We start from the raw sequence: 13,625 nt of genomic DNA, 5'->3' as shown, positions 1-13,625 counted from the left end.
AAAAAAAAAAAAAAAAAAAAAAAAAGATACTTGAATCCGGCCTCGATGTGAGGATGTCAGTTAAGGTGGCCAGTGGGCACTAACGGACACAGCAAAAACCCAGCTCTAAACACTGTGAGGCATCGCTCGGCTTCCAAGCTGTGTGCTTTTAAAACTAGTACATAAATGATTTCAGAAGTTTCACTACTTTTAAAAAATGTATCGTGTCATTTTCTATAATAAGCAGAGGGAAACTCAGAACTATTGAAGGGAGTCCATGAAATAATGCTGACGGCTGAAGAATATTGCAAATGTGATGTTTTTGGAGTATATGTGGGAGGAGGAGGAAAGGAGAAATTTCATCAAAAGCCGCCCACATGCCGACTCTCCAGAAACGCCTGCTCTGCAATTCGCTGTGGACGAAGGCAGTGATCCAACTGCCACTCGGCCTCACATGGTCAACACCTTCACAATAAGCTGCTGAAAAAGGCAGGAGGGCTTCCCTGGTGGCGCAGCGGTTGAGAGTCCGCCTGCCGATGCAGGGGACACGGGTTCGTGCCCCGGTCCGGGAGGATCCCACGTGCCGCGGAGCGGCTGGGCCCGTGAGCCGTGGCCGCTGAGCCTGCGCGTCCGGAGCCTGTGCTCCGCAACGGGAGAGGCCACAGCAGTGAGAGGCCCGCGTACCGCAAAAAAAAAAAAAAGAAAAAGGCAGGTGGAGGGAAGCTTGATTAGCTGGGAGAGGGGAGAAGACGCGCCCTCAGCGGCAGGCTTGTCCAAGGTACCACCCAGAAGCGTTACACTCACCACCAAACACTTCAGGCTTGTCCAAGGTACCGGAGGGTGCGATGCATCAGAGATTCCGGTGGAAGGTTGTACCTATTTGCCATTCCGTGTACACATGTAGCAGGACAGAACGGGCAAGCCTCACCTCATTACCCTCTTTCCTGAGAGACAGGCAACCTTTCAGCCCTTTTTTTTTGAGTTGCCTCAGTCAATGAGTGCACGTGGCTTTCCCGGTGGTTCCAGGAAATGAGCGTGAATTCTACCTGGGCAGCCCCGGAGATCAGGAACCTGAGTCCTATGACGTCCCCATCACAGCCAGTGGGCCAGGTGTGGGATGGGGGCACTAGCTATGGTGTGTTGGAGAACAGCATCATCTTCTCTGCTCACCTGTAATCACAGGTGGATGACAGAGAGGCAGACAGACAGACAAAGGCAGGTGCGGCACCCAGCAAGCAGCCAGGGACTCCTACCCTGTAGCTGTGTACCCCTCCCTAAGAGCCCCAGAGCTCACTAGAGGCCAGCTGGATGGTGGTAAGATTTGCTGGTTTACTTCCATTAATTACATACATCTTAGAACTAGCTGAAAACACGTAAGGAAACCTGCTTCCTGGCAGTTTGTTAGTGTCTGTCTTGTGAGGAATTCCCAGCCGAGAATAAAAGTAGAAAACCTGAAAACTTGCAGACCCCGCATTCAAAATGCAAACAGTGAATCATGCACTTGGAACTAATAAGCCCGGGATAAACGTGGTCCTGGAGCCGACAGAAGTGACACAGAATGTGCCACGAAGCGTAAAAAGTCTCTTTTTGAGTCAAAAACTGACAGTTTCCATAAAATACAATACTTTCTAAAAGATGCCAGTGTCAATCATAACCAAGAGTCTGGCAAGTCCTCAGCATAAAATCTTTTCTTTTCTGTGGAGAAGAAATCAAAGGAAGCAGAATTCACCAAGAACCCCAATTACCCTAAATATATGTAATAATAAAAATCAGTGTGCTCCAGCCCAGATCTCACTCACTCATAAGTTTTAGCTCAGATGTCCCATTGTCTTCAGAAATCTTCCCCTGAATGCTCTCAGGAATCTCAAATTCAACGTGTGTATAAAACAGAGCTCATCTTTCCCCCAAATCCTACGACCCTGGGCATTTCCCCCTCCAGAAACATTTGTCCCTGCTTCCCTGTCCCTTAGCCGGCACTGCCACCAGTCAGGTCAGGCCCCTGCGTCCAGCATCAAGGAGATGGTGTCCCTACCCCACCCAGAAGCATTACACTCACCACCAAACACTGCTCCATAGCCTCACTAATTTAAAAAAAAAAAAAGAATATTTGTAATCTTGCAAAAATTATTACTGCAATCGTGTTGGTTTAAAAGAGTTATATTGTTCTCATTGTAACATATCAGAAATTGAAAGATTTTTGAAAATACTTTACATTGACTGAGGAGAGAAAGATCTCATACTACACCACAGACAAATTCACTTTGGTGAACAATAAACGAACTCTGACGATTCCAGATACAAATTCTTCCCTCTTTTTTTTTTTTTTTTTTTTGCAGACAAATGCTGACTCTCTCCCTTGGATAACTCACCGAGCTAGAGAGAAACGTTGTACTGTCCACTTCAACTTTTAATTTTCAGAAATAACTTCAGTGGTTCATGAAAGTCTTTCTTCGCTTTCCCTCTGCAGGAGCAGGGTAGCCGGCTGAGCGGACCCCACTCTGGCTCAGTTGGAAATGACGGCACAACCACGTGACAAGCCGACAAGCCGAACGGAGGACAGGGTCTCTGCCCACAGCCTGCTGGGGCGCCGAGAGCCGTGCAAGGAAGACAGAGTGCAGAGCGCGCGGGTGCTGTGACGGGTTTGGAGGGAAACGTGCGCGGGGGTGCCGAGGAGGACCCTGCCACGTGATTCAGCCTATGGAGGTGCCCTGGACACCCGAGGGCACATTGCCACATGGCACGGCGTTTCTCAAGGGCGCGGGGCCGGGACGGGAGCCCAGAAGAGTCACGGTCACTGACCGTCTAACAAGGCGACACCCGGGCTCTCCCACCTTGAGCATGAACAAGGTCGGCTGCTGGGGCATCTGGAGACCTAAGGCCCAAGCCAGGGGCCTACACTCATCCTAAGCCCTGAGGGTCAGGACAATGAATTTTTTTAAAAATATGTATTTATCTATTTATCTAGGCTGCGCTGGGTCTTAGTTGCGGCCTGTGGGATCTTTTAGCTGCAGTATGCAGACTTCCTAGTCATGGCATGCATGCGGGATCTAGTTCCCCTACCAGGGATCGAACCTGGGCCCCCTGCTTTGGAAGCGCCCAGTCTTACCCACTGGACCACCAGGGAAGTCCCGGTCAGGACAGCGAATGATGCAAAACAGAGAATTCAGGGGCACAGCGGGGCTTCTCGCAGAAGGAAAAGGGCATCTTTGGTCACTGCTTCTGCCCAGCTCTGGACCAGTCCCCACCCCCACCAAAACCTCTGTTCCCCACCTGATGCTCTGAGCCGTGACCCGAGGACATCGACATACAGAGAAGACACACCTGTTTGCAGTCCGCACACCGGCTCCCTCGTCTCCACAGCCAAGGTTCCAGGACATCATCTCCCCCTTCACTGCTTACCCAAGCCCCCTGCAGGCACACAGTAGGTGCTTAATAGATGCTCGCTGCCTGGCCGAAGGGAAGGTGCTCCCTCCCCATGTGGGTCACACTTTCAACTGCAATTATAATTCCAACATCTAGAGCAAGCCCTCCGCTGCTTGGAGAGCGTGGCCAGGAAAGGCTTTTCCACAGGTCCTGCTACAGACCTCAGAGCCCCTCATGCTGCTCAGGGGGGTCGGAAACTACCAGCAAGTCTTGAGTGACCACAGGACAGAAGAGACTCCAACATGCATTTAGATGATTCTCTAATCCAGATTCTCTACAATATTTGTGCTCTGTGTCTCCAGACTTTCAGTTAGGAGATAACCCAAAATTTGAACACCCGCGAAAGTTTATCTCACACATCTTACATAAATAACTTAAACTTTAAAATCATCGTTAATTAAATAAATCATTTTGTGCTGTAATAGATAAAGCAGTTTCTAACGATTACAACTCAATTGCATTTTCCTTTTAGAAGTATGTGCCATAAAACAAGGCTCATCTAAATGTGTGTGGAAAATACACATCTTTTAGGTGCTCAGCAAAGGAAAATGGAATTTGTCGTCAGGAGGTGCTCTTCTCTTAAGGAGAGTGAGTGCAGAAGCGTTATTCTGCTTATTTACACACCAAACCTCCTCAAGTGTCTAATACATCTTTTGTATCTTATAATTCAAAAGCACGGAAGAAAGGCAGGTGGGGAAATTGAGTCATGAGGACAGAATTCACGTTGGGGAAAGTTTCACCAGTCGTAGATACAGCTTCAAGATTCAGCTCCTTGACGGATGCGTGGTGAGGCGCGTGTAGCATTTCTGTCTCCCACAAATGCCCACTGGGGTACCGCTGGCCTGGCAAGAGGCCCGGTGTTTTTCTTGAAACCAACAGAACCGCACCCAGACAAACATAAACAGAAGAACGTGCTGGAAAGTGTGGCTGCAACTGTGGAACGGCTCTCTCAGCAACGCCCACACCTCCCCTGGGGCAGCTTCTTGCCCCACAGATGGCAGAAAACAAAACACTGGTGTTCCGGTGCCTCAGAGTGAGCGCTTGCAGGGCCCCTGGTTTCAGCCGAGCAAAACATCGAGGTGACCGTGGCCTGGGGAGTCAGAGTCAGGGCGTCTGGGGGGCCTTCGGCTCTTTGGGGACAAATGCGGGGAAGGCTCTGGTCCTTGGCCCGAATCCTGATGGGTGGGAGGCACTGGGGTTTCCCCTGGATTCATCCCCTGGTGGTCAGACGTCTCTCCTGGCTGCCTTTTCCTCACTGTAAACCATTCCTGCCTGGCTCTCTGACTCGCCCATAAATTCTGTGAGGAATCAGAACACTCTGAGCAACCAATACACAATCAATCCCTTTATGCTAGAATCAGCCGCAGTATATTCTGTCTGCAGCTAAGAACCCCGACTCCAAATAATTGTTACCAGAGGGTGTGCAGGTAACAAATCTGGGCCGTCGTGACCAGGTGGCTTAGCCTTGTAGGGTGGGGTGTAGGCAGTCCACAGCACACGGCAATGAAGGAGCTACTTAAGTTAGCCACCCACCCTGAGAATAACCAGCCTTTGGAAGCCAAGTAAGTCTTGGGCACAGCAAGATACTGCATTTCTAGACCATGAGGATGGACATGAGGAATTCAAGCACTGTTGAGCAGGTTGGTGGCTTCTAATTATGATGAGGAACCTAAAAATAAAACAAGTTCAATGCTAAAAACTCTCAGTTTAAGACATGATCAAGGAATTAGACGATTCTATGACTGCCTTAAATGAATCTCTTGTAGCTGGAAATTCAATGCAGAGTCTGATTCCTTGGGTTGTTGAATCACAGCATAAATAGTATGTTAATCTCGTGCCTCTGCAGATCTCTTAAATGAAAAGTAGGACATTGATTGGGGAAGGAGGACTAAAAATTGAAACAGGGATGTTTGGGAGGATTTTAATGAATCCAGGGTTCTTCTCAAACCACCAACCCACTGAGCATCTCTTTCCAGAAGAAGCAATGCCTTCTACCTCCACCGGAGCAGCTGCTGCCTCAGAACATTGACTGACATCATCGGATATTGTTGTATTGATAAGGATGCCATTCCTCTTGCCCTGTCTCTAGCACCCCCCATTTTCTTTAGATCTATAATTAGAGTCAGGCTCTCTTCATGACCCAAGAAGCTAATTATAGCATAAAACCCAGGAGGTGCACCCTCTAAAAGAACTGCGAGATTTATTAGTTGATAACAGAAAGAAAACTTGAAGAACATATAAGGGAACTGATTTGAAGATGCTGGACCCTAGGAGAGGAGGACACACATTCAGATAAAGTTTAATTATGAAAACTGGGAACTTATCAGGGATTCTGGATTCATTGTGCTCACTTGATCACCTGGGAAGGGGATTAGTCGATTTCTCAGTTGTTGGCTCCAACCCGGACTTGGTGAGAGCTGATATTAAGTAAAGTTGAGATGCCAGAAATCCCATGTATGATGAAGAGAAGGAGTTGGAAGATGGGGAGAGCCAGGGCTGCGGAGACGAATCAGGGCTCCTACATGCGGACATCAGAATCCACGCTGGTGGGTCCTGCTTCAGAGGATTCATTAGCCTACCTCATTTCCAGAAGTGTGGCCATGAACTTGGAAGCCATAGGTCTGGGAGCCGTGTGCGCAGGAGAAGCAGGAATCACACCACTGCCACCACCGCCGCCCTGACCCCTCTGCTGGGGGCTGGATAAAGAACGGCTTCTCTAGTCACAGGAGGGTCAGCATGTGGCCACAGAGCCAGTTCCCAAGAGCCTGGCTGCTCACACTTGTCTCCAGGAGCTGTGTGGCTGCCTCTGGAGGGAAGGACCTCTGGTAGATTTGGCTTTCCAGCTTCTGGAGGACAGGAAGGCTCACTCAAGGGAGGTTAATTGCATGCTGAAGGAACCAATCTGCGTATTTTCCAAATGAAATATTGAACTGTGTCCTCTCTAAGATCATTAGCCTGTGCTGAACAGAATAGAACCTGCACTGTGCGTGTTGATTCACTCGTTTACCCAACAAAGGTCTGGAGTCACATGTGCTGGAAACTCAACAGAGATGAAGGAGCAGCGGGGTTTGTGGGAAGACACGCCCATACACGGAAGCATCCAGTACAGTGGGAGGAGGTCGGGCTGAGCCTGGAGAGGTGAAACAGGGATGCTGAGGGGAGGGGGGCACTTTACTCTGGGGGAGGGCATGCCAGAGAGCGAGGGCAGGGACACATAGTCATAATTGCTGACCCAGTGAGCTGGACAATGTTTCCTAGTGTGGAAATCTCAGAGCTCAGCTTTGCTGGAACAAAGGGTAAACCAAAGACATACTTCAAAGCCATAGACCATTTCTGCACCAGATTCAGCTTTTCCAAGAGAAAAATAATAAAGTATTTTACTTCAGTTATTCATATAATAACTGAATAACTGGTACCACGCAGAAATCAGGAACCCATGAGATCTACATTAGAGCAAAGCACATTTCTCTTTCTCAAGAAAGCATCTAACCTTCCCAAGACCTCTTTTTCTCTTTTAAAAATTTTATTAATAAAATTATATTAATGAAAACAAGATGAATAAAATTTTATTAATAAAATTGTATGCATGATGACTTTCGTTGCACATATACATAATGAAAAGATCACTACAGTCATTTTTTTTGTAATGAGAACACCTGACATCTATTCTCTTAGCAAATTTCCAGTATTCAACACAGTACCATTAGCTCTGGTCAACATGCTGAGCACACGTGACACGCCAGGCCCACGGTGGGCATGGGCTCCTGCCCAGGGAGAGTTCTCCACCAGCAGGACTAGAGAAAAATGCATAGGCTCGTGTCTTTCATTTCCCGAGACCAATAGCATCTTCAAAGCAGAAAAAGGTCCCAGAGGAATCTAGATTAACAGCACTATTTTACAACTGAGGAAACTTTAACGGAGAAAAGTGAGGAATGGATCTAAAGTCACAATAGTTAGTGGCATAACCAGAGTCAGAAACCAATTTCTCCTTCAGTCCAGCACAATACCTGCCACTGCTTTGTGATCCGGGACTGGTGTCTGTAGATGTTTCTGTAGGATAAAATTAAGACTCCTAAATTCAAGAAAGAGAGACCATAGAAAGTTCTCAAAAATAGCTATATAACATCTTCACAGGTAAGTTACACCCTTCAACTTTGACCCTTACTTGCTGTCTTGTGCCTTAAAATGAAGTCGGGATGTTGAACTTTCTCTCAAAGATGGTATAATTTGGGGCTTCCCTGGTGGCGCCAGTGGTTAAGAATCCACCTGCCAACATGAGGGACACGGGTTCGAGCCCTGGTCCGGGAAGATCCCACATGCCGCGGAGCAATGAAGCCCGTGCGCCACAACTACTGAGCCTGCACTCTAGAGCCCGTGCTACAACTACTGAAGCCTGTGTGCCTAGAGCCCGTGCTCCACAATAAGAGAAGCCCCTGCTCGCCACAAGTAGCGGAAGCCCACGTGCAGCAACGAAGACCCAATGCAGCCAAAAATAAATTTAAAAATAAATAAATTTCTTTAAAAAAGATGGTATAATTTTCTGCTTTTATGGGCAGCCTAGAGCTGACAAAAAGCAAATTCTTGGACTCAGAGTTTATTACTCACAATCACATTTGGAGACCTGTGTTTCCTGCAGGTGTACAATCTCCGGCCAGGCATCACCTGAGTCCCTCGGGCTGGATGTCATCGTGACACCAGTGTTTGTTTGTAGAGTCTTCCAAATCAAGATCTCAGAAATGACTAATTATGTGCCATCGATTGTAAGGGCAGGAAAAAGGGATCCTGCTTTGCCACGGTCTGTGGGCGAGCTTTGAAGAAATGTTGGAGTGGCAGAGAAATAAGCCCCCTGCAGCTTGCCCCTCACTGTGGGGTTTGGGAAGGGCTGTGTAGCAGCCCCTCTTCATAACTCACGTTAGCTGATAAAGGCTCAGAGAAATCCTGCAGCAAAAAAAAAAACATTAAAATGTGTTTCCCCTGCACAGTCCCAACTTTTGAGGCCATGGCGCTGGACTTTGAGGTGAGCAACACCTCTTCATTGTGACAATGACCTGCCACACAGTGGTGGGCGCTGGAAGGTCGGCCAGATGTGTTAAATGTGTTTCTTGAGACGAGTTCTTTATGGGGACCAGGCAGCGGTGCCCTTGGGCTTCGGCGTGAGTGTGTGGAGGACAGACTCCCAGGTCCCCCTCCAGAGAGGCTGTGTTCTCAGCACCTGGCCACATGGCTCCAGGGCAGGTGGTCTGCTGGGCTTGCTCTGAGAATCCTGGCCCTAGGACAGGCTTGGACAGGCTTAGAAGGAAAGGAAGACTCTACAAACAAACACTGGTGTCACGATGACATCCAGCCCGAGGGACTCAGGTGATGCCTGGCCGGAGATTGTACACCTGCAGGAAACACAGGTCTCCAAATGTGATTGTGAGTAATAAACTCTGAGTCCAAGAATTTGCTTTTTGTCAGCTCTATGCTGCCCATAAAAGCAGAAAATTGTACAACCTTTCCAGGGGATAATTTAGCAATATGTTAACAAAAAGCATTAAAATGCATACCCAGAAATTTCACCTCTTGTCCTTCAGACGAAGGAAATTACCAGAGAAATATATGCAAAGAGTATGTGCTGGGATTTTATTGCATGTGATTCACGACAGCAAAAAACTCAGCCTAAATCTCCAACCCCAGAATCTTAGTTGAGTTACAGAGACCAATGAGAGCTGCCATCAGAAGTGGTCCCACATCATTCAGACCCACCAAGGACATGTTTTGCTTGGAGACTGCCTCTGACATTTGCAAGGAGGAGCCATGGGTGGTCTAGGTCCCTCACCTGGGACAACCTTAAGGACCTGCAGGTAAGTCCTCGCCCCTCACTGGGCTCAGCCCCACCTGGGCAGCGCCCCAAGCTGGCCAGAGCAGGAACCCCCTCGCCTGCCTCCCCTCCAGGCAGCCGCGGTTCCCTCTCCCTGGAAATGAGAAGGAGGTATTCTTCCCCTTTGTGTGGGTGTGGGGAGGAGGCAGTCTCTGTCCTGCTTGAGCAAAGAGTCCACCCGCCCCCAGGGAGCAAACCCAGCCGTGCACCCCCTGAGCCCCCTATGAAGAGCCGGATGTGGGAGGCCGGCCTTGGGCAGTACACACCCTCCAAGCAGCGCCTCGGTGGCCCCAAACTACAAGGAAAGAGGAGGGCCTCAGCCCACCAACTGTCAGAGCATCGATTCTTCCCAGCATGTTTTCTGTTTTCAGAGGACTTCCCTTATATTATTCATTAGCATAATCAGTGGTAATAACTGATTAAACATTTACTTTTGTAAGTACCAACAAACCATTAGTCACACTGCTCAGAGGCTCTGGGCTTCTCTGTGCTTCTTGTCTTTTACCCATCATCCTTCTGTTCAAGGGGGATAGCCTCCCCCCAGAGCAAGAGGTGAACAGAGGGTGCTGAGAGCAGCCGAGGGCAGCAGGAGAATGTGGGATACGGGGGAGCCCCTCAGGGCAGAGAGCTGGAGTCCTCTCCCAGACCCAGTTGTCTGGTGGGACCACCACCCACCACCTGGACCCTTATCCCCAACTCATCCACACAGCAGGCAGCCAGGATGGTGGAGCTCCAAGCTGAGGGCACCCTGCCCCTTTGCCCTTGGTCCTACCCCTGCCGTCAGAGGCTCAGGATGGGACTTCTCTGCTGCTCCAACCCTCACCCTGATAGGGAGAGGGGTTTGCACCACCGACACACACCAGAGCAACTAGGAACAGGAAACCAGGTTTGGCTTTTATAGGAAAATGGGACTCAGTGTGGGAACTACTGGCACGGATGGGGCAGTTCCTGCTTCAGAGACCATGAAAGGGAGCCTGTTCTCCTGGCCAGGGCACGCAGAGGCACGTGTGGCCTCAGGCCAGGCTTCCCCAAGGCCCAGATGTCATGATAGCTCCAAACGTTGGTGAAGGGGGTGGTGGTCCAGCTTGGGCTCCACGTGGGAACCTGCAGGAAATCCTCCTCCCAAGGTCGGGAGTGTTTTCCTACCGCCCAGCAGGGACCACAAACCAGAGAGACCCTTGCAGTTTCTCCCACAGGCCGGGATGTAAGACCTCCGTTTGTCCCAGATCCCGTACCTGGCCACAGGCAGCTGCAGGGAGTATGGGAATTGTCATCACCACCAGGGACCATGGCCCTGCAGGAACTCAGGGGCTTTAATGGGGAAGCAGCCCCTCCACAATCGGTTCATCTCATCAGGAAATGTATCCTGGGCCACCATGTTCCCAAACTCCCAAGAACAAGATGGGAACAGACCTCACATTTGCTGATTTCCACATGGAGAAAGGGTAGGGCACTGAGCCTGGGCCACAAGAGCCTGAAGGAAGAGGGGCCAGCGATGGGTCAGCAGGGTCCCTGCTCGGAGAGGACCACAGTCCGGGAGGGGAGACCGAAAAGAAGTGAACGTATAATTGGGTCAGACAGCATGAGGGCCTCAAGGAAAATATTGTCAGGGCACACAGAGGGCAGTCACCAGGTGCGGGGACGTGCACAGGTGATGAGTGATGTCAGGGCACACAGAGGGCAGTCACCAGGTGCGGGGACGGGCACAGGTGATGAGTGATGTCAGGGCACACAGAGGGCAGTCACCAGGTGCGGGGACGTGCACAGGTGATGAGTGATGTCAGAGCACACAGAGGGCAGAGTCCACCAGGTATGAGCCTGTGTCCATCACGTTCACTGTATCACTGGCGATGAGACCTTAGTGTGGTAGTTAATTCATTCAGGCTGGTTTTATTGTGTGTCTGCTCCCCTTGGGAGCCATGCAGGTTCGCTTGCTTCTTTTGAAGCTCATCAGGACATTCAACGTGTCCCTTGATCCCCTTTGCCCCAACTGGTGCAAAATCACTGCTGCCCTATGGAGATGGTGTGAGAGGGCCAGGGCAGGTCTGCACTCCCCGAGCCCTCCAGCCCGAGTAACAGGGAGCATGTTCGGCCAGGCAGCACCCGATCAATGCCCCTCTGCCACCAAGTACTGCCAGACCGGACGCACTCTTCCTTTGCACCAAGGTTTACTCGAGGTCCTGTAAAGACGGAGCAGGTACAAAACTTGGCAGATGAGGGGAGAGACATGACAGGTCCAGGAGGCATGGAGACGTGGCTCAGGATCTCTCACGTGCGGGAGTAGCGAGGGTTGTCAAGGACTCCTCACTGGAAATGCTCATAAGCAGCACAGACAGGGCGTCAGATCCTCCTCGGGGTGCTGGATGCTGCAGTGAATGTGACGGACCAGATCCTCAGTGCACAGAACTTCTGTTTGGTGAAGGAGATGATGGACAAGGAAGCAAATCAACTCAGGTGGTAAAAACCTGATGTCGTGACGTGCAGGAAGCAGCGAGGGCGGGCACCCATGCAAAGATGCTGGGGTCAGTCGCTCCAGGCACGACGGGGCAGCGGGCACAGCCCTGGAGCAGGTAGGGCTGTGGCCTCCCCGAGGCACGGAGAGAAGGTCCTTGCACCTGTGTTGCATGAGGTCAACCATGTGGCCAGAGACCAGATCCTGTAGCACCTGATGGCCACGGGGAGGAGTCCAGCTTGGTCCACACAGGCCCACAGAGCTGTGCTGCCTGAGACAGAACCAGGGCGTTCAGCAAGCAGGAAAAAGGCTCACCTCCCTGCAGAGGCTGAGGCGAGGACCAAGATAGTGGAAACCAGTCTTGCAGGAGCGAGAACTCAAGGTGACTCTGCAGGATGCTGGCTCATGGATTCCAAGTTATCGAGTTGAGAAGTTTCCCTTGCCTCTGCCGATGCCTTCCAGCCAAAAAGTACCAGGAACACCCCTGTGGCTGAACACATGAGTTTACTCATGTGCGAAGGACACACACCAGGGCCACACAAGAAGCGTGTCACTGCTAAGAAGAACCTCAGTGAGGTTTGACCCTGCTTTAAGTGCTCTTGTTGGGAGCTTAAGGAGGCAGGAGTTTGCTCAGGGTGGGATACTGCCAGGAAGTGGGAGAGAGTCTGTGATTGGCATCTTGGAAAAGCAGTAGCCTCCACGCACGTCAGTCAGGACCCAGCAGTCTGGTCACTGGGTGCAGACGATGAGCACGTGTCTGTCTGTGCTCAGATGAGATCTCGGGGGACCTTGTTTTGGTCTTGACCTGTCCCCGTCACAGAGTGGCTTTGACTGACGTTGGGTGTTCCGTGACCCACAGGAGAAAGAGGGGGCCCAGCTGTGAGCCAGGGGCCCCTGTGCTTCCTCTCGGACCCTCACCCCCCTACAAACTGTGGAAGCTCCAGTCTGGTTCAAGGTTCTGCCCCTGCCAACTTCAGCAAGACCAGTCAGGATGAATGCTTTGCTTAATTCCTCTTCCAGCACACAGAATTTTACTACAAAAACGCTATTCCTCTGCCAGAGAAACGCATTTATGTGCTCGGCTGTGCCTCCGGAGATCACGGGTGCTTATGATTAGGTCGTGAGACCATACGATCCTTCAGCTGGTGTTTGCTGTTTTAAAAACAGGCTTGTTTTGCATTTTGAAGTAAGAAAACGTTACAGTATACATGAAAATTATGCAGAATTCTTTAATCTGGAATCTGGAGTGGGGAGACTTCATTTAAAAAAAAAAAGCATTGTCTTATTCTAAACAGCAGCAAGGTGCACAGCATAATACCTTACGATTCAATAAAGGAGCTCATTTCAATTGCAGATGGTTATAAACCTGAGACTCTACAGATATCTTTACTCTGAGGATGTATAGAATAAATGATCTCTTAATATAATAAAGCCGCTTGTCGTCTTTGCAGCTTATATGAAAACTTCAATTGAGATGTGATTTCCAGGCAGGTCTCCTAAAACGTTCCCTCGGGACAGTGAAATTCAATGACACTGGATCATCTACAAGAAATAATAAAAAAGGGACACGTTATATGTCATCAGGAAAGTTCCAAAACTTTGTATTCAGGGATGAATTATTCATTAAAAGTTTTTGGAGAAATCCTGGTGGTGCAAAACCAAGTTACTGAATAAGGAAAGGAGTCCTGTTTTTATATCCTAAAATGCATCCTTTCTTAGAACTGACCACGTACATTTAGCGATGCCATCAGGGTAATGGGAGCAGCCCCCTGGGAAAGCATCCCTCTGGGCCCCTCTCCCAGTATGCTTACCCCCACTGGCCTAGGCCTCCAGAGGCAGGAAAAGGTGCTCTCTAGAACCCAGAGGTAAGCAAGTTGAGGCAGCAGGAAAATTCTTAGGGGGCCGGGGGCC

This window comes from Lipotes vexillifer, unplaced genomic scaffold (assembly GCF_000442215.2).
Source record: "Lipotes vexillifer unplaced genomic scaffold, Lipotes_vexillifer_v1.1 scaffold1117, whole genome shotgun sequence".
Classification (NCBI taxonomy): Eukaryota; Metazoa; Chordata; class Mammalia; order Artiodactyla; family Lipotidae; genus Lipotes; species Lipotes vexillifer.
Note: the sequence above shows the minus strand (reverse complement) of the source record.